The following is a 21,477-nucleotide window of genomic DNA, read 5'->3' on the forward strand; positions in this document are numbered from 1 at the left end:
AGATTCAATGCAATCCCTATCAAACTGTCAATGGCATTTTTCACAGAACTAGAACAAAAAATTTCACAATTTGTATGGAAACACAAAAGACCCCAAATAGCCAAAGCAATCTTGAGAAAGAAAAATGGAGCTGGAGGAATCAGGCTCCCTGACTTCAGACTATACTACAATGCTACAGTAATCAAGACAGTATGGTACTGGCACAAAAACAGAAATATAGATCAATGGAACAGGATAGAAAGCCCAGAGATAAACCCATGCACATATGGTCACCTTATTTTTGAAAAAGGAGGCAAGAATATACAATGGAGGAAAGACAGCCTCTTCAATAAGTGGTGCTGGGAAAACTGGACAGCTACATGTAAAAGAATGAAATTGGAACACTCCCTAACTCCATACACAAAAATAAACTCAAAATGGATTAAAGACCTAAATGTAAGGCCAGACACTATAAAAGTCTTAGAGGAAAACATAGGGAGAACACTCTATGACATAAATCACAGCAAAATCCTTTTTGACCCACCTCCTAGAGAAATGGAAATAAAAACAAAAATAAACAAATGGGACCTAATGAAACTTCAAAGCTTTTGCACAGCAAAGGAAACCATAAACAAGACGAAAAGACAACCCTCAGAATGGGAGAAAATATTTGCAAATGAAGCAACTGACAAAGGATTAATCTCCAAAATTTACAAGCAGCTCATGCAACTCAATATCAAAAAACAATCCAAAAATGGGCAGAACACCGAAATAGACATTTCTCCAAAGAAGGTACACAGATTGCCAACAAACACATGAAAGGATGCTCAACATCACTAATCGTTAGAGAAATGCAAATCAAAACTACAATGAGGTATCACCTCACACCAGTTAGAATGGGCATCATCAGAAAATCTACAAACAGCAAATGCTGGAGAGGGTGTGGAGAAAAGGAAACCCTCGTGCACTGTTGGTGGGAATGTAAATTAATACAGCCACTATGGAGAACAGTATGGAGGTTTCTTAAAGAACTAAAAATAGAACTACCATATGATCCAGCAATCCCACTACTGGGCATATACCCTGAGAAAACCATAATTCAAAAGGAGTCATGTACCACAATGTTCACTGCAGCTCTATTTACAATGGCCAGGACATGGAACCAACCTAAGTGTCCATTGACAGATGAATGGATAAAGAAGATGTGGAACCTATATACAGTGGAATATTACTCAGCCATAAAAAGAAACGAAACTGAGTTATTTGTAGTGAGGTGGATGGACCTAGAGTCTGTCATACAGAGTGAAGTAAGTCACAAAGAGAAAAACAAATACCATATGCTAACATATATATATGGAATCTAAAAAAAAAAGGGTTCTGAAAAACCTAAGGGCAGGACAGGAATAAAGATGCAGACGTAGAGAATGGACTTGAGGACACGGGGAGGGGGAAGGGTAAGCTGGGATGAAGTGAGAGAATGGCATGGACATATATACACTACCAAATGTAAAATAGATAGCTAGTGGGAAGCACCCACATAGCACAGGGAGATCAGCTTGGTGCTTTGTGACCACCTAGAGGGGTGGGATAGGGAGGGTGGGAGGGAGATGCAAGAGGGATGGGATATGGGGATATATGTATATGTATAGCTGATTCACTTTGTTATAAAGCAGATATAACTAACACACAATTGTAAAGCAATTATACTCCAGTAAAGATGTTTTAAAAAAAAAAAAAAGATGCCTAGAGAGCTCTCTTGCCCCTTCCACCACGTGGACATAGCAAAAAGACAGTCATCTATGAACCAGGAAGCTTGCTCTCACCGGCCTCTAAATCTTGGGGTTTCCAGCCTCCAGACCTGTGAGAAATAAGTTTCTGTTGTATATAAGCCACTCAGTCTATGGTATTCTGTCATAGCAGCCCAAATGAACTACGACACTGTGTATCAGAAACTTAGGAATCCTGAATTTTGGTTATCAGGAGCTATACTTAATTTTTAAAATATTCTTTTGGAGACAAATATTTAACTGGACATGTCCTGACATTTAAAGCAAATCAATGCTTTTGGAGTTAAATATTCTTTAACTATATATTTTTATTTTTTTTAACATCTTTATTGGAGTATAATTGCTTTACAATGGTGTGTTAGTTTCTGCTTTATAACAAAGTGAATCAGCTATACGTACACATATATCCCCATATCTCCTCCCTCTTGCGTCTCCCTCCCACCCTCCCTATCTAACTTTATTTTTTGAAGTATGTATTTATACCACTTAAATGTCAAATTGGGTTGGGGATGCATAGGCTGGAAGACTGAGAACAATGAAGAAAGGACCTCTACATCCAGCACCTCAATATTCCTAATGTCCAAGCTAGAGGGGAACTTGGGGAACTTTTGGTCTATACAGTCTCAGACTGTTTTACCAGGGTCCTTGGACTTCCCTGGTGGTGCTTCTGGGGCTGCCTTTGGGGGATGAGAGGAAGCTGAGTAGATGGGCTCCAGCCGTGACCCTCAGTTAACCAGAACATCTCCACTTTCATCTGTGCTCTCCACTGGGATTCCTTGTAAAATTAATTCAGGAGAAAAAGGTGGAGAAGGTTTATGTTGTCAAACCCAGTTTAAAATTACTCGTATAGTCAAAATAAAGTTTAAAAACCACTTATTTTCCCCAACATCCTTATTTTATAAATAAGGAAGCTAACACCCAGCAAAGTTCAAATGACTTGATCAAGTGGCAGACTACAACTGAGTTCCCCAATACCCTCCCTTCCTGTTACCAGTATATTGTTATTCCTGAATTAATGCTCAATTTCCACAGATTATGAAAGGGGGAGTTTCCTCCAAAAACGTTAATCCCTGCAAGGGTGGATTTCTTTGGAACAGCTCCACATGCAGGAAGCTCACACGAGGAAAGCCTTAGGGTTGTAAACCCTTGTCACAGAGGGGAAGGACTTAATGCAACTGAAAATCCCAGAGGTAGATGGACTTTAGGTTTGGTTTGATCAGGGCTCTCATCCTGTAAGCTCTGCTCTCTTCCACGGGTTAAATTCAGTCTGATTCCCCATGTGATAGCTGTCTGAGGGGACAAGCATGAGAATCCTGAAATCATGAAGTAATCCCATTCTTCTCTCTGACTGGCCCACCTATGAACCAGTAACTGTAGCAAGCTGACAATTACCTTGCATTGTTGGTATCTGGCGCCCAGTGTTCTCTTGATCATGCTTGTGCTTATTCACAGTTTAAAAGTATCTCTTTAATTCAATTATCTTCTATGATCTAGTGATAAATTTCCTTATTTTTTTCCATTCCTCCTTTTCTGCTAAAGCATTACCTGAGGTGTTTTTTCCCCTAGTGTCTTGTGATTTAGAGTTCCATATTGTGTCCCTTTAGTGCCAGCTTCATTTTTGACATTGTCCAACCTGAAAATCAGGATGGAATTACTCAGCTTTTGCAGCTTTCTCCATTAAAGTGATCTGGAGAGTGGTCTGTTCATCTTTCCTAACTGATGGGGTTGAGTTTATATTCCCTGTGCAGCATTTCATGCGTATCCTCTCTTTGGAGAGGACTGTGGCATGTGAGGCTGGGAGAAACATGGCAAGCACCATAGTGAGCTGAGGTTGTTCAGGAAAACTCATGTGCCCAGATCTCTCTAGCTTCAGACACTGTGTTTGCAGCCATACTGCCCCACTTCCCCAGCCAGACGTGGGGACTTGGGATTAGGGCTGTGGGATATGCCCCAGACTCAACTTTTGGGACATACCTGCACTTTCTATTTTGTCTGGATTAGCAGCTAATCTCTTAAATCACAATGACCTGTGTCTTTGTTCCTAAGGATAATGAAAAAGGATAAAGCTGGCTTGGGGGAGAGGAGCTCTAAGGCATGAGTGAGGTATGATGGGGGGGGGGGCTTGGAGAAAGGGATGCGAGCGAGGCCCCACCAAAGGATTTGGGAGCGGAAGACCTGGGTTCTTAACAGAGCTCTTGCTCCTGCGGGTATGTAATGGGACGATAAGTGAGACAGCTGGGAGCTCTTTGGGGATTTTGAGGAATATCTCAGTCAAAACACTACCCAGTTGTAATTTCATTTGCAGAAGATTGAACTAAACAAATAAATCAAAAGAAAAAGATGCCGTAAAAACAACAATTTTTATGGCAGTGTCTATATAACTGTATTTGCTGAAATAGCAAAGAAATGAAAAGTGTTTTGAATATCCAAGGACAGAGGAACTATAAAATAAACCAAGATACGAGTACTATGAAATATAACATATCCATTGTAAGAAACACATACTGTGAATCTTTAGAAATGTGTGGCCAGTACTGGAGTCATTTACCCACAGGTGGCTGTCTAAATTTGCATTTAATGAATTAAAATTAAATAAGATAAGAATTCAGTTCCTCGGTTACACTAGCTCCACTTCAAGTGCTTAAGAGTCACACGTGGCTAGTGGCTACCGTCAAAGTGCAGGTATGGGGCATTTTCATTATCACAGAAAGTTTTGCTGGACAGTGGTGCTCTAGAAAGCTGGAAAGATGTTTACACATGACTGTTCAAATGAAACAAAAGTAGCATGAGAAGCACAGCCACAGATTACATTAATATAAAAATCATATACATGCCTGGATATGGATTAATCAAGACAAGGAAGCATTAAATTATTTCCACAAGGGAAATAAATACACCAGGTGGATTTAAACATTACCTTTTAGAGTGGTCTAGAGTTCAATTACTAATACATGAAATTATTATGTGTTATAATAATTCGGGAAGCCAACTGTACCTGCTGCTCCTGGGCTAGACATTGAGAAGTTGTGGAGGCACCAGGGCATGGGAGAGTAAGATTCTGTTGCTGGCTCTGCGACTGAAACAGCTCTGTGACGTCATGGAAGTCACTGCACATCTCCTGGCCTCTTTTGTCGGTTGGTGTCTAAGGTGTCTTCCCACTTAAAGGAATGATTGTGTTTATCTTCACGGAGGGCGGGTGTTCAAGGGACCCATATGTTCCTCCCTGGGAGGCTGTAGGAATGGAGAGATGGCGGCAAGTTATCAGGAAGTGAGTGAGTTCGGCAGAGTCTGGGGATAACCATGGATCCCAGGGACAAAGGGGGAGAAGTCGAAGGGATTCCTAAGGGTGGAGAAGCTGGTCAGTGAGAAGATGGGGGATTTGTATTCCAGGCACTAAAGACCTATAAGAAAAATTGTATCTGTTTTTATTAAATGTTAGAGATTATTTTGATCAGAATCTAAGTGAAACTGCAAACTCAGCTGAGAAAATCCCAGTTCTGTCTGGTTCCAGAAACTCTACTCCCTCTTTTTCCGGCCAGCTCTCTAGTTACAAGTGGTTCACCAAAACCCTTCCATTGGCTCGTTAATAACACTCCAGGGTAGGGCAGTTCTTTCATTTGTTCAACTATTTCTCTGATGTCAGATCATAAAATCATACTTCTTGAAAATCACTTATTCTTGATATTTCCTCCCTGAATTGATTTTACAGTTACAGCATTTTATCTAAATCATTTTACACTTTTTAAAGTTTGAAAGTATGTAGTGTCTCATCGCATTTCCCTCCTTGTGTATTTTCCTATTAAACATCACATGGAGAAATATTGCTACTGAGTAAGTGATGTTATCATTCACCTTTATGAGTTTTGATGCATAATAACTACACATTCACATGTCTTTGAGATGCATCATATATACTATGGTGTGCTTTACTGTTTATACTTTTATTGTACATTTAAACAAAGCAAACTGAATCTGTACCTTTAAAACCCTTTAATGGTGCAAAAAGTACACGTGAGTTGGTTTATACATATGTGTGTGATCTACACATTCATTGAATAATGAGCCACTTACTATATGCCATGCTCTGTGGGAGATCGAAGTTGAAAATAGTCCTGTCTGCCAAGGAGCTGATAATCAAACAGACATATGCTTTGATCATTTCTTTTTTTAAATTTAAATTAAAAAAATTTTTTTGCATTTATTTATTTTGCTTTGATCATTTCTGAACATCCCCCAAATTAAAAAAAAAACAAAATTGGGTCCCCCAAATGTATTTTAAACCTGATGTTTCAGAACCCAAAAGGCTTTTTCCTTATAAAAATTATACACATTTAATAGTTTTCAATTTGTCTCCCCCAAATGACTGAATGCATACTGTACCCTGAGTATAACTATATTTGGTGTAATTCAATTTACCCATATGTTTATTGCCTACTTTGTGAGGAACTAGAATACAAAGATGAGTAAGACATATTTCTTGCTCTCAAGCAGCTGATATTTTGGTAGGGAGAGCAAACCAGTAAGCATGTAAGTTCCAATAGACACAATGGGTGTCAAGTAGGTCCGGGAAACTTCATGGAGTGCACTGATTGCCAGCCTACCAAGTTCATGGACACCATTGCTTAGGTACGAAACAGGAGGCTTAGAACACATTTTCTACTGGGAGAACCCTGGTGGTAGAAGAGGGAGGACGTGCCTTTCCTACTCTTCCAGTCTCCTGATGAGGCTGTGGAGAAGCATGAGCTCCAAGGTAGTAGGATCACAGCCCACAGCAAAGGTCGAAGGACCTGTCAAACCAGGACTTCCTGCCAGGGCCACTGTGCAGGCTAACTTCCTGTTGCATCAGGAACCAGGAAGGACCCCTGGTTTCCTTCCACTGACAGCACCATTGATTTCTTTCCTTTCCTGGCCCACTGTGCAGCTAAGAGTAGCCTAAGAAACCCATAAGAGCTTCTCACTACCTTTAGGATAAAATCCAACCTTCCTTCAGGGCTGGTCCTCGTCTACCTCTCCATCTTCCCCCAGCCACACCCCATCATGTTCTCTTTACTACAGCCATGCTGCACTCCCCACGGTTCCTCCAGCACGCCGCACTTTCCAGTCTTTCCTCCAATCTCTTATCTATACTCTTCCTTTGGCCTCAAGACTTTCCCTTCTACTCTTGGACTGGCTGAAGCCTAGTCATTCATCCATCCTGAGCTTACATGTCACCTCCTTAGGAAGCTCTTCATTGACCCTCGTTGAGGGAGCTCCTGGATGACCCAGCACTTCCCTGATCTTAGTCCTCATCAAACTTCAGATGGTTACTCCTTACACTCCTTTCTTCCGTGCACTCCAGAGGGAGGGTACAGACCACATGTCTGGCTCACCACTGCATTCCAGGGCCTGGCCCATCATTCGATGGATGCCGGGTGGGGAGCACAGGTGTGCAGCCTGTGTAGTGGCACAGTGTCTCATGTGCAGAAAGGTGAGTTTAATGCTTGGTTTAATGATTTGCTGTCGCCATCTTGGAAATTCTTAGTAACGTTGAACAAGAGGCCCTGCATTTTCATTTTGCAGTGGGCCTCACAAATTGTGAGGCCGATCCTACATGGATGAATAAATGAATTAATGGATTAATCTTCACAGTTTGCTGAACCAAGGAAATGAAGATTTCTGAAGTCCTAATTTCAAATAAGAAAAAAATATTTTAGGAAGAGGTTGCAATGTATGTTGCAGATATCTTTATGACCTATTTTGCTGCTTTCTACATATTGTTTGTTCATATGAGAAAAGAGAAGCAGTGCCTGAGAGATGCGCATTCTCTGTTTTGTGAGGACTATTTTCATTTAAAGTCACATTTTATTCAACCACAACGTTTATGTATTTACAGAATGATTTACTTTGTCTTGTGCCTGTTTCATTCTAGTCATTGGAAAGATGGGTCTAACTTCTTAAAAAAAGAAAGGCAAAGGAGGTGGAAAATTCTGCAAAGAGTGAGTGCTACCTAGATTGTACCTCTTTAGGATGCATGAACATCAGCAGGAATATCCAAATTTGGGTAGTAAAAGTAATATTAGAAAAGAATGAATCTCAAAGGAAAAAGAAGCAAGGTGGGGGCATTCCATTCATAAACTCAAGGACACCATTCAAGTCTGGGCTTTCAGCTTTGAGCTTCCAAGGTCTATAAAGAACCTTGTGGTAAGCTTTGTGAAGACAGTGGGGGAGCCTTCTAGTTCTTTTATTAAGGGTCTCTCTGAAACTTCACCACCACCTCTAGTAGCCAGTGGCTGCCTTCACTACCTTTGACCAACTGTGGAGAAGGCAGCTCTTTGGAGGAAGGAGGGTGGGAATGTGGATTCCAGCAGAGAGGGGTCTGGAGCTCTTGACCATTTTGAGAAGCTAATTTCTTCTCCCTCCTATTGGTCCAGAGGCCCAGCTCCAGGTCTGGCTATGCTGATCACTCGCTGTGTGACCTTAATGATTTCTCGCCTCCAGACCTCAGCTTCCTTATGTGTAAAGCCAGAGGTGGATAAAGGTTTCACATCCCCTCCCACCTATCTTTCTAGTACCCAGTTCTCCACCAAAGGACATTCCCTTCCCTGGCCCTGGGAGTTTGGAACTCACATCCTGATCTCATCCTCTGGGTTCTTCCTCATCAGATCCCCATTTGCCACTTCTTGACCCTCCATTCTTTCTTGGATGTGCTGTTGTCTCTGTCCCTGTGTCCTACTGAATACTCTCCCCTCCTCTCCACACTTTCTTGATGTAACGGCCTAACGTCTACTCTTCCTTCAAGAAGTTAAATTCCACCCTGCCCAGAGCTCTTTTCAGCTTCAACCTCTACTCCGCATTCTACCTAGTCCTGCACTGACTCCCGTGTGTTCTCACAGCTGGTGCTTTCCAGCCTTCCAGCTCTCATTGCACTGTATCGTTGTTGTCTATTTCCTTGTTAGTTTCCTTCGGGAGTCCCAGAGATCTTTGAGGGACCAGACCGTGCCTCTTCAACATCTGGCACAGTCAGTGGGACACAGTAGGTGTTCAGTCAATGTTTGTAGAATGAATGAATGAGTGGAACAATGAAGGAAGGAATGAGACCTCATTATCACCCATTTGTCTTTTAGAAAGCAGTATTGCACTTACCTGGGCCTCCTGGAAACACACTGTCTTAATGAGGGAGGGCCAAGTGGTAGAGGTTTGGGCTGGTGGGGCAAAGAGGTCTCTCTGCCACTCAGCTGGCCCTTCTGCTTGGCCTAGGCCCAGCTAGTCCAGCTCGTAGCACAGTGGTGGGGAGTAGCAACAGGAGGCATCAGGAAGCTCCTCGCCCACATTTACTGGACGTTCTCACCCTGTCTTAATGGTATTGGCCACAGGAAGGAAGGAATGGGAGCAATTATCCCCACTCATTGTAGCTTCTGCCAGGTTGGCACAATTCCTTCCTCAGAGGTACCTAGGAATGTACGTTAGAGACATGATCCTCAGGCTTGGCGAGGAGAGTGATGTAGCTGATGGAAGTCATGTATTCATCAAACACTCATGGGGCAGGCACTGTGCTGGTGCTGGCACAGGTACGTGAGAACCAGACATAACACCTGGCCTTGAGAAGCTAATAGTCTACTGGGGGAGTCAGACACGGAACAGAAGGCCTACAGTGGAATGGCTATTAGGTAACCTTTTTTTTTTCCTCCTTAGGATATAAACAGCTAAAAATCCCAAATCCCTGCTTTTATGGAAACGGAAATGTCAAGCTAATATTCGGAATGTTTTAATTAATCAAGCCCTTCTATATACATGATCTTTAGCCCTCACAGAAACCTCATGAGTTAAGTATAACTGTCCTCTTTTCAGGCAAGAAAACTGAGGCTTAGAGAAGTTAAGCAATTTGCTTGAAGTTACCTAGTGTATAGGGGTGCCTTGGGATCAGTACCATTTAGATCATTCTCCTAACTCTACTCCTGGATTTTCCACCCTCCAAAAGCCCTGGTACTCAGGAAGAAGTGCCTAAGGCACTGCTAAGTACCCAAGGTGCTTTTGAAATGATCAAGAAGATTATTAGATTCAATATATTTAAGTCATAAGTATGTATTTTATTTTCTTGAAAATCAGACACCCATAGAGGGCACGTGACATAAATAAGAGCAGGTCTGGGCATAAGGGTGGGAAGCTCCAGCCTAGGGTGGGGGACTGGTTGGGAGGGAGGTGAGACAAGCTGTAGGGTTCCTCGGGGTATAGGGAGTGACTTGGGTGCTACTCTGGCTGCAGAGGCCAGGCTGGGAAAGGAGGCCGGATGGCCCAGTCATAATGGGGTCAAAGGGCAGTGCATGCTCCAGCCAAGGCTAGACTAGTGTTGGCACCAATTGGCATCAGTGAGTGTAGTCCAGCAATTGGGAGTCAGCCAGGATACCAGACTATGGCCCAGAGCATAGGAACCAGAGTGCGGCGGCCGAGGTCAAGACCAAATCTGAACACAGACCTGCCTGACCCTCCTCCCCGGCATAGGGTTGACAGCAGTGCTCCAAGGAGCTCCAGGACACCCAGGGTGCAGCTCTGCTTGACTCTGTGACTGAGTTATTAGGTCCCCGGTATTTCCGAGGCCACTGACTTCTTGCCCCAGTCAGAAACAGAGGCATGTCTGGGCCTGCAAGTAGATGGAGCCAATAGGAGAACTAGCCCAGGGTAGGCAAAGGCCAGGGAAAGGAGGAAGGGCCTGGTGGTAAATGTGGTAACTTGCCATTAAGTGGAAGAGTAAATTACTCAGAAGACCACATTCCTCAACCATTCTGAAATGAGTTTACTGTAATTCCAGATAAAAATAAAACTTTCAGAGCTGATACTTAGACACTTGAGTCAAGGTTGGTTTGTTTTTTTCTACAGTTTCAATATAATTCAGCACTTTCACTTTGTGAAGATAGACCTGACCTTTATGTGGTCTGCAGAATGCTGATTCAACATCAGGGTAACCAGTGGTGCAATCATGACATGAAACAAGACTGGTGGTTGTCAGGGTTTTTAAATCTCCTGACTCGGGCTATCCCACGATCTCTTGACACTCTGCCTTTATCAGAAACTAGAGCCCTTGCTGAAGCAGAGGGCTGGGTGTGGTAACATTCATTTGAAACCATTTTTTAAAGGATTTTATTGTATTTTATAAGGGGTAGAGTGCTGATTTAGTGCAGGTCTTTCCTCCTTTCCTATAGTAGTTGGCAGCTGAAGGGCTGATGAAAAGAGGAAGGAAGAGGAGAGAGGAAGAGGGGATGGGGAAGAGGAAGGGCCAGCAAGGAAGGCTCACTTTTCCTTCCTTGGAAATATTGTGTTCATTTCCAAGCTGTAACTTGAGATTCTCCTGGAAAAGAAGGCGGCTTGGGTTCTTCTAAATGCTTGTTTGTATGATTTTTCTCTGGCTTGATTTTACGGTTCCTCTGGAATCAAACTGGGAATTGAATTATTCCTCCGGTGAAAAACATCGACAAAAGTTCCACCCTCTGCTCCAAAACACAGGGCAGCACCCACCCTCTTACCCCTACCATACCGCAAAGCAACAAATTGACGTGTTCGACATACTTATCGTAAATCAAATCTGCTGTGCACACCAGTAAATAGTGCCAGTAAGCCAGGTGTAACCGATTCAGATTTTTCCGCCTTGACTTCCAGTGGCGAGAACAAGTAAGTGCTGACAGCAAAAGGACGAGGCGCGGGTGCCGCGCACGTGCCCTTTCAGAAGACGGGGTGCACCGCTGGAGTCTGGGATGAGGGGAGCCTGGAATCAAGGCTGACGTAGTGCTCTTCAGGGACAGGCTCAGCAGAAGCCAGATTGGGTCACACGGCCTCAGGGTGCTCCTGGTAGTTTCTCTGCGTTTTCTCTGAAAGAGAGGAGGAACTCTGGTGCAGATAAAAGGGAAGATGTGAGAAATGATCTGTTTTCTGGCTGGTGGGACCCAAGCCCTGGAGGCAGCCTAAAGCAGCAGCCCCTGATCCAGTTCTTCTCACTTGTTCCTGACTCTCATGGCCCACCTTTTGTCCTTGTTCTGGAAACTCAATTCTTGCCTGAGTCCTTATTGCATTCCTTGTGTCGAGCTGTATCCCTGATCGCTGATGGCTGATATTCTTCCTTGATGCTGACCACAGCTGTTGCTTTGATCCTGCTAGTTTTGCTTCCTCCCTAGTCTCCATTTCTGAGCCGTTTCTTCCTTTCCAGCCCCTTGCCCTACCCGCATCCAGCCTTGGACCTCCCTGAAGCTGAGTCTCTTTAGGAGCAAATATATAGGTCTATCATCGCCAGATCCCTTTACGCATTACCCTTCCGCAGAAGGTTTATCTCATTTCATTTTCTCCATAAAGAAACTCTTCAGTCTCCTTACACAGCATTTTCCATAGTGCACTCCACCATACAATATGTGAAAATAGAACTCTAAAGTCAAATCATGCAATCTCTATCACTTTCAGATCCTTTTTTTTTTCCACATCTTTATTGGAGTATAAATTCTTTACAATGGTATGTTAGTTTCTGCTGTATAACAAAGTGAATCAGTTATACATATACATATGTCCCTGTATCTCTTCCCTCTTGCATCTCCCTCCCTCCCACCCTCCCTATCCCACCCCTCTAGGTGGTCACAAAGCACCGAGCTGATCTCCCTGTGCTATGCGGCTGCTTCCCACTAGCTATCTATTTTACATTTGGGAGGGTATATACGTTACTGCCACTCCCTCACTTTGTCCCAGCTTACCCTTCCCCCTCCCCGTGTCCTCCAGTCCATTCTCTACGTCTGCGTCTTTATTCCTGCCCTGCCACTGGGTTCATCAGTACTGCTTAAATTCCATATATATGTGTTAGCATATGGTATTTGTTTTTCTCTTTCTGACTTACTTCACTCTGTATGACAGACTCTAGGTCCATCCATCTCACTACAAATAACTCAATTTCGTTCCTTTTTATGACTGAGTAATATTCCATTGTATATATGTGCCACATATTCTTTATCAGATTCTTATTAGCATATTACAGACATATTGTTAGTAAAGAAAGTGGTTTTGCTCTGTAAATCTGACTGAGAGTCATTTTTGCCATTGTGGCTCACATGGTGCCTGGTGTTCCACAGCACCCACTTTGGGAAACATTGCCCTTCCTGCTGATGGGCGGTGCAGTACAATGGCTGAGTACCTTGCTAGGGGACCACGCTGCCTTTTACTAGAATCACCTTGGGTGAGTTAATCTCATCTTCATCTGTGAAATCAGGCTGATCATAATATATTGCTTTATAAGGACACAATGAGGTCATTGAAGCAAGGTGCTCAGAATAGTAACTAGAATATTATACCCACTCAATAAGAGACATTAGTTAGTATTATTTTTCTTATGTTCTGTTGGGCCACCTCCAGTTCTGCAGTCTGCAATGTCTTCAAGGTGCTCTTTCTTGGCAATAACTAACACCCCAGGGCCAGCCATCCTGTGCAAACATTTTAGATAATTTTCCTACAATTTATGATCTCACATGTGTATACAATAAAGCCTCTTTGCCATATTTTTGCTCACTTCTGCAACCTTGGGAGGTTTTCCTGCACTTTACTTAGTCACTTGAGTTGTGCTTCAATTTAAACAAAATCTCCATGATGGTTGAGGGGAAAAAAATCAGCTTGTGTCTCTCCCACAAAACAGATGGGAAATGATTCAGAACAAGACTGTTTCTAGAGTTACAAACAGGGCCCTTTCTTTTGGGAGAAAGAATGACTTATTTTTTTGTGCCTATGCCAAAGTCTGGGATAAAGTTAAGTTACTGCTTGTTTATTTCTTTTTTCCTATGTTATCTCCAACTGTCTGGCAACTCTGCCCACTCCGAGTGAAGCATACTCTCTCCACCCAGAGGTTGTAGATCAAAGGGATACAACACCTCTCTTAGAAACAAACAAACAAAAAACAAACAACCCCCTGAAAACCCCCCAGACCTCCCAAACAATAAATTAGAAAAACTACTTTATTCTTAATTACAAAGTGACACATCAATATATTCTCTTACAGATAAGCCTGAAGTCTCCATTGACTATCGACTCAATCTCAGGACACTTAGTTTGCACAAACACACACACACACACACACACACACACACACACACGGCATTATATTGTGTTTGCTTTTAAGTAAATTGCATACCATTTTATTTTTCAGCCTATAGCCTTTGATTAAAAAACGTCTTTCAGAATGATTTCAGTGATTCATGTGTTAGCCGTTATCATTCACAGCTATAACTTCATCCAGTGAAAATGCACTCCAATTACTAATAATTAATATCATTAATATCTGTGACAACCTTTTCTTATTAGATTGCGTAGGTCAATCATTCTCAAACTTTGTTACGTATTAGACTTACTGGAAAACTTAAAAAAAATCTTAATACCCAGGCTTCACCCAGGACCAATGAAATCAGAATTTCTGGGGGTGGGCAGAGGCATCAGTAGTTTAAAAGATGACCAGGTAATTCCAATGTGCAGCCAAGTTTGAGGGCCCGAGGCTTAGGAGATGTCTGGATTCTGCCTTCTCAAGCCTGATTCTTGGAGAACTCTCCTCTCCTTCAAATCCAAGTTTAGATAGGTTCTTTTTTTTTTTTTTAATTAAATTAATTAATTAATTAACTTATGGCTGCGTTGGGCCTTTGTTGCTGCGTGCGGGCTTTCTCTAGTTGCAGCAAGCAGGGGCTACCCTTCCTTACAGTGCGCTAGCTTCTCATTGCGGGGGCTTCTCTTGTTGCGGAGCACGGGCTCTAGGCGTGTGGGCTTCAGTAGTCGTGGCTCGTGGGCTCTAGAGCGCAGGCTCAGTAGTTGTGGCGCACGGGCTTAGTTGCTCCACAGCATGTGGGATCTTCCCAGACCAGGGCTCGAACCCGTGTCCCCTGCATTGGCAGGCGGATTCTTAACCACTGCACCACCAGGTAAGTCCTAGAGAAGCTCTGAATTAGTCATTCATCCAGGCTCCCAGAGATGAAACTTGGCCTGCCCAGGCAGATCAGGTGAACCTATTCTCTCGTGGCCACCAACAAAAAGAAAAGTTGAGAAATAGCTTTTTATTGTCATTGAAATTCTCTGATAATTTGGAAATATCGTAACAGGTTTCTTCTGAGCCATCAGTAAAAGCTTAGGGAATAATCTGGGATATCTATGGAGGTTTTTTCCCCTTTAAAATTTACATATCAAAAGAGATTTGTTTTCCAGAACTCTGGGATAAGTCCACAGAACTCCTCATTTGAATGTTGCTTTGGTGACAATGCCATGGGTCACAAATAGCACTAAAGCATAGAATTACACATCCCCAGCTATATAAGCAATGAAGGGTTAATGATGTAAAATGTTATGGAAAGCAGAAGAGTGAAGAGCAAAAGCAAAGACTTAAATTTAGACAGACTCATGTTAAAATATTGGTGCTGCCACTTGATCTGTAACCTTGGTCAAATTACATCATCATCATCATTTTTGAGGTTGTTCTCTCATCTGTAAAATGAGCATACTATTGTCTTCCCCATATATTTGTACTGATGATTGTTGAAAAATTTGCTAAAGTACCAAATAGTTATTGGCACACAGAGGCAGTCAACAGACGCTATCTGATATTTCCATTTCAAAGACTGAAAATAATCCACTATCCAGTTGTTTGTGGGTTTAAACAGAATTTGAATATTGATTCCCCCTCCCCCATATTGGCATTCCACAATTTAAAGAGTGGTGAGATGGTCCAGAGGAACAGGAAACAGATTCTTTTTTGAAGCAGAGGGGACTGAAACAGAGATGAAATATTTAAGTATCACCAGTGCTCATTTTGCTTGGTTCTAACATGCACAAATTTCAGTTTACCACAGTTTAGTTAAATAGCACCAGATCTCAGCAACATAGTTTAAATTTCAGTTACTGTGAGCAACTGTGTAAGTACAAGAAATTACAAGCTTTGCTGCTAAATCTTCCGTCCACAAATCCCTATATAAATAACATGTGCGGTATGATCGTGAGCAATCACATCACTTCTTTCAAAGTCTGCTGTGCTTGGTCACTGGGCATCTGTTATTAAGTTCATACACAGACAGCAGAGCCTGCAGTTGTGTTGCTTCCTTGTCTCCCAGTGATAAACCCATATGACATTTTACAAACTTGGATAGTCGGAAGAAGGAATTGGCCACAGAAATGAAAGGGAAGCAAGAAAACAACAGCAGCCACAAAATAATGCTGGAAGTGAATTCGAATTGCACATAAATAGAAGAAATGGCTGAATCTGAGAGGTTTTATACATGCAGCCAGAGAAACTTAGTGAAGGGGAACTTAGCAACATAAATGAGGAAAGTGGTTGTGATAAAAAAGATGAAGATTTCCAAGAAATGATGCTGGCAAAAACTAAAGGAATTCTCAGATGTCTTTTACAACCTTGAAAATGCAAAGGAAGAGGTGTTGGAAGCTCATCCAAACTTAGGAGCATGACAATTTGGAAATTTGGCATAGGAAAAAAGGATTGTTCCCTATCCTAAGTTACATGATGAGAAGACAAGCACCATTCACACTGCTCTTGATAAGTTTTTGACAAATAACTAGAACACTTCCATTTTCAATGTCTCTAATATTTTAAATTACCATCTACTAGAACAAACATTAGTTTTACTATTTTTTTATTTCCCTATACATTTATGGTTGACAGTGTTTTTAATGTTTTGACCAAACATTTAAATATCACAAAACCAGCATCATTTCTCCTTGATTATTAAGATTGCTCAGCACAGTTTCATCTTGTACGGTCATTTTTATGGTCCCACGCTGCCATGCAAAGCCTGCATTTCCAAGCTGTATGAAAGAGAACTTGTAGTTGAGTGAGTGAGATTAAATGCAATCAACAGGAAACTTGGTTCCTCCCTCTGCTACTTCCGGGGAAAGCAAATATGAACATCTGTGCCCCTCCAAAAGCCACATGTGAGAGGAGCCCATGGAAAACTACTTAGATTTTTTCTGAGGCTTAGTCTTTTCCTAAGAATTTCTTTAAGGTCTGTACTGTGAACTCTTACATCTGCTTCTGCAGAACCATCAGCTTCTAGAGTTGCAGGCAGGATTTGGTGAGAGTACAAGCATAAAGCACTTGCATTGTGCCTGACATGTAGTACGTGTTCAACAAATTATTATGATTATCAAGAATCTTCTTATTTGACTTTATGCTGACTGACTGTCCCAGTTTGTCCAGGAACCAGTGGGTTTCTTGGGTACAGGATTTTCAGTGCTGAAACTGGGACAGACCCAGGCAAACCAAGATGGTTGCTTACCCTATTTGACTCTCTAGATCTGGGCCAGACCAAATACTGAAACTATTGCAAGAAATTTTCTTGGGATTTAGGAAGTAATTAGAAGAGAGAAAATTCCCCATGCATAGTTTCTGGATTAGAACTTTAGGGGTAGAAAAGATGTTGGGGCCCATGCTTCAACACCACACAGCAGGGCCTATAATTCCTCCCATGCAGACTCTGTTTTTGAAAGCTTACAAGGGGAGAAAATAAATGACTTATTCAATTGATAAATGTCATGCAGCAATCACTCTGCCAGAGGCTGAGGGAAATACTAGATAAATGAGACTCATTTCCGACTCTGTAGAAGCTTACATTCTAGAAAGAGAGACCACAAGTTATACGCACCATGAATTACCAAGAAACCACCCTTTACAGAGAACTGACACTGTGCAAGGGGCTTTAGACATGTGATCTCATTTAGTCCTCATGATAACTCCCAAAAGGTAGTATTATGGTTCCATTTTACAGATGAGAAAACTGATGTTCAGAGAGATTGAGTTGTGCAAAGTCACAAAGCTAGCAGGTGCTGTAATTGATCTCAGGACGCAGGCTGAGAGCATGGGCTCTGGAGTCTGCAAGTCTGTGTTTGAATCCTGATTTCCACTGGCTTGCTACATGACAAATGCCCGTGAGCTGCTGTTTCCTCCTCTGCAAAATGGGACTAATAATAATATCCACTTGTGTGAGCTGTGAAGATTAAATGAGAAATGCACTTAGCATGTGCTTGACATATAGTAAATGTTCAAAAAATATTTATCATTATCACCATTAAACCAAAGCCTGTGTATTTCCCCCATAGCAAAGTGGCCTCTTCCATGTCTTGGCAAATCCTTAGAGGAAGGAGAAACAAAGGAACTGCTTCAAGAGTTCAGAGGTGAGGATGACTATTTCAATCTGTGATGATCAATAAAGGCCTCTTGCAATGCTGGAACTTGATCTTCAAGAATGGATAGACTTTTAATAGGTTGAGCTTGGGGCAGGCAGGGGAATATTCCAGGCAGAGGGAAGGATTATAGCTGAGGCAAAGAATCAGGAAAGCACAATGAATCTGGGGAATAATAACTACTGACGGTTGGTGTATAGGTGTCCTGTAAGGAGCCTGGTGGAGAAAAGGCAGAAAGAGTGAACGCCTCACAAGTCAGGCGATGTTCTAGGAAGCATTATGTGAACGTTTCCTTCATAGGCTGCTTCCACTGTCTTCTCAAAGCTGGTCTCTCAAATGGGCTGAGATCAAGAATTGCTTCACCTGTGCTCGCTCCTGCCTGGGGCTCCTCCCCTTGACCCTGCACATCACTATCTTGCTATCTGTCTTCATGCCTCTCCTGCGGGTGCTGGAACTGTGGTGTTGCATTCTACCTCCTCCAGGGTGTTCTCAGATAAGGTCCCAACTCCTTGCCGGATGCCTGGGATTGGGGGTGGGGCAGAGGCTGAAAGAGAGTCACAATGGACTAGCCCATCTGGACAAAGACAGGAAAGACAGCGCTTGTTTCCAAGATGAACAAGTTTCAGGTTTCTTGGCTTTTTCTAGAGGATTAGATCAAATCAAAACAAAACACAATACAGCAGCCTGTGGCATGTATTGGAGGCACGTATTTCTCAGAAGGTTTATTTCTGAAAAGACGGTCCTGAGCCCTCAGAGGAAATTTAGAAGGATGAGCTTTTATTTCTAGAAGGAGAGGATTACATGGAGGGAAATCTCTGGAAAGGATAGAAGAAAAGGAACAAATGCAGTGTTATGACCTGGAGAATAATAACTGCCTTTTCCAATAGCGTAGGCAGCAGGAGGTTGTTCCGCATGCAGGGTGTTATGGGCTGGATTTTGTTCCCCCCCAGATTCATATGCTGAAAATGTGACTGTATTTGGAGACAGGGTCTTTAAAGAGGGAATTAAAGTTAAATGAGGTCAGGCTTCTCTGGTGGTGCAGTGGTTAAGAATCCGCCTGCCAATGCAAGGGACACGGGTTCGAGCCCTGGACTGGGAAGATCCCACATGCCGCAGAGCAACTAAGCCTGTGCACCACAACTACTGAGCCTGCGCTCTAGAGCCCACAAGCCACAACTACTGAGCCTGCATGCCACAACTACTGAAACCCACGCCCCTAGAGCCCGTGCTCCGCAACAAGAGAAGCCATGACAATGACAGGCCCACGCACTTCAACGAAGAGTAGCCCCTGCTCACAGCAACTAGAGAAAGCCCATGCACAGCAATGAAGACCCAACACAGCCAAATAAATAAATAAATTTATATATTAAAAAAAAAGTTAAATGAGGTCATCCGAGTGGGCCCTAATTCATATTAGGACACAGACACACAGAGAGGAAAACTATGTAAAGGTGAAGGGAGAGAAGGCCATCTACAAGTCAAGGAGAGAGAGGCCTCAGAAAAAAACCAACTCTCATGACACTTTGGTCTTCTATTCTCCAGAACATTAAGAAAATAAAGTTCTGTCATTTAAGCCATCCAACCTGTGGTTTGTTATAGCGGCCCCAGCAAACGAATACAGAGGGCGAGTAAATACTATTAGCTCTGTTCCGATAGCATTTGTCTATTTGTCGATTCTTTTTCATTTCGCTATAATATGCTCCTAAAAGGCCACACACTTCAAGGATTTATGTTTATTTTTCAGGATGCTGTCAAAGGTACAAATGAAGAAAATGAATTCCCTCCACCCGATGGATCCTAGAGACCTGCGTACCTGGATGTGGTTCCTCCAGTGGCGGCCTTGAAGCAGGTGCCCCAAAGCGAGCCACGGAGATTTCACGGAGGGCCGTGAGGGGAGCGGGCAGAGGGTGGGTCTATCACACAGCCAACAGTAAACCGCTTAGCCAATAACCCTTTAAGGTTTCTGACCCTTTAGGCCTCCTCCCCTGGTCTTCCTCTCAACCCCGTCCTCAAGCCGTGCCTGGACCTCCCCTGCGTTTATGCAACGTGATTCAGCTCTGCCTAGCTGTGCCCATCCAAGGGCTCCGCCTCTCCACTCACTTACTGAAGCCTTGACTTGACAAAAGTGGGTCTTTCCTAGGAGCTTCTTCCACTGCCGAGGAAACCATGGTCCTTTTCTGTACATGCGTCTCCTGCTGGGCTAATATTTGCCACCTTTGACTCACCAATCAGACTTTCCTCTGTAAGAAGTGCGGGAAGAGAAAACGAGACACACGACCCAGCTCCACCTGGACGTGAAGGGGTGCCTCGCTGGCCAGGCTGGGGTGGGAGGTGCTCAGGCAGGAAGCACGGCGACCCTTCTGGAAGCTGAACAACTAGGCTGAATAAGGAAGCAGCGTATCAAGAGGGGTCCAGCCAGGGAAAGGAGAGGGGAGGTTGGCCTTGGATCTGAGGAGGGAAGAGCAAGTGTAAAGATCCTGCGGCGGCTGCGGCTGCAGTAAACGTGAGAGGAGGAGAGTTAGCACAGGGGCAGCAGAGGAGGGATGAGGCAAAGGTTAGGGAGGGGTGCCGGTCAGACAGAATGATGTGGGGACTCGGAAAGACTAGGTTATTCATGACTAGCATTAGCATCGTTTTGTTATATTATCTATCTTACCCATAATTTTTACAAATTGCACATTTTATATATATCCTGCCCAATCTCTGATAGCAGGGTTTGGAGAGATTATCATTTTCTACTACATTATATATTTCCATAATGTTTGATTTTGTATATTTTGGTATTGTTAACAATTAGATAAATGGTATTTTAAAAATATAAGAAAAAAATAATGCTGAGAGGAATAAAGGGTAGAAGAACAAGAGCCAGTGAAAGAACTGGTGAAAGAGCATCCAAGGTAAGAAAACAGTCAGCATAGGGTTCTAGAAGCCAAGAGTTTAAAAAGGAAGAGGTAGCCTTCAGGTGCAACAGAATGAAAGCTGAGAAGAGGCAACTTTGGGACAATTAGAAGGGCATTGGTGACCCAGAAAAAATAATTTCTGTGCATTTACAGAAGCTAGACACAGTAAATGAGACCCAAATAAGTGGAAAAAAGGTAAAGGCAGATTTAGAGTACATTTTTCAAGGCCTTAGTGAGAACGAGAATCTCTGGGATATAACAATTTTTTAAATTGTAAAATCATCAAATAAACCATTTTATGTACCATTTGTTACACTGTTTGCAATTCCTAAATTTTGGATTTAGGAATTAAATCCTTTTAAAATAAAGATATAAGTTAAAAACACACACACACACACACACACACACACACACACACACACACACACACACGACCCTGCGGCGGGAGCAAAAGCTGGTGTGCCGAGGCAGGGCGGGGCCGGGGGGCGGGACTGTGGTGAGCGGGCGGGGCGGGGCGGGGCGGGGCGGGGCGGGGCGGGGCGGGGCGGGGCGGGGCAGCAGGGGCGGCCCACAGGCGGCTTCACTCCGAGCGTCCGAACCTCAGAGGCCTGAGGCGCACTCCTTGCCTCCCATCCCTAAACCCAAAG

At 43.1% G+C, this 21,477-nt stretch overlaps 1 long non-coding RNA gene across 5 annotated transcripts in view; it reads left to right on the forward strand.

Moving 5' to 3' along the window:
- Positions 1–21,134, forward strand: part of LOC309628099 — a 121,355-nt gene extending 100,221 nt beyond the window's left edge. For all 5 annotated transcript variants that reach the window (XR_014244156.1, XR_014244157.1, XR_014244158.1 and 2 more), the window contains one exon: positions 19,675–21,134. This is a non-coding gene — a long non-coding RNA (uncharacterized lncRNA). The remainder of the gene's footprint in view (positions 1–19,674) is intronic.
- Positions 21,135–21,477: the final 343 nt, after the last annotated feature.

The sequence above is a fragment of the Balaenoptera borealis genome (assembly GCF_965194805.1).
Source record: "Balaenoptera borealis genome assembly, chromosome: 4".
In the NCBI taxonomy this organism is placed as follows: domain Eukaryota; kingdom Metazoa; phylum Chordata; class Mammalia; order Artiodactyla; family Balaenopteridae; genus Balaenoptera; species Balaenoptera borealis.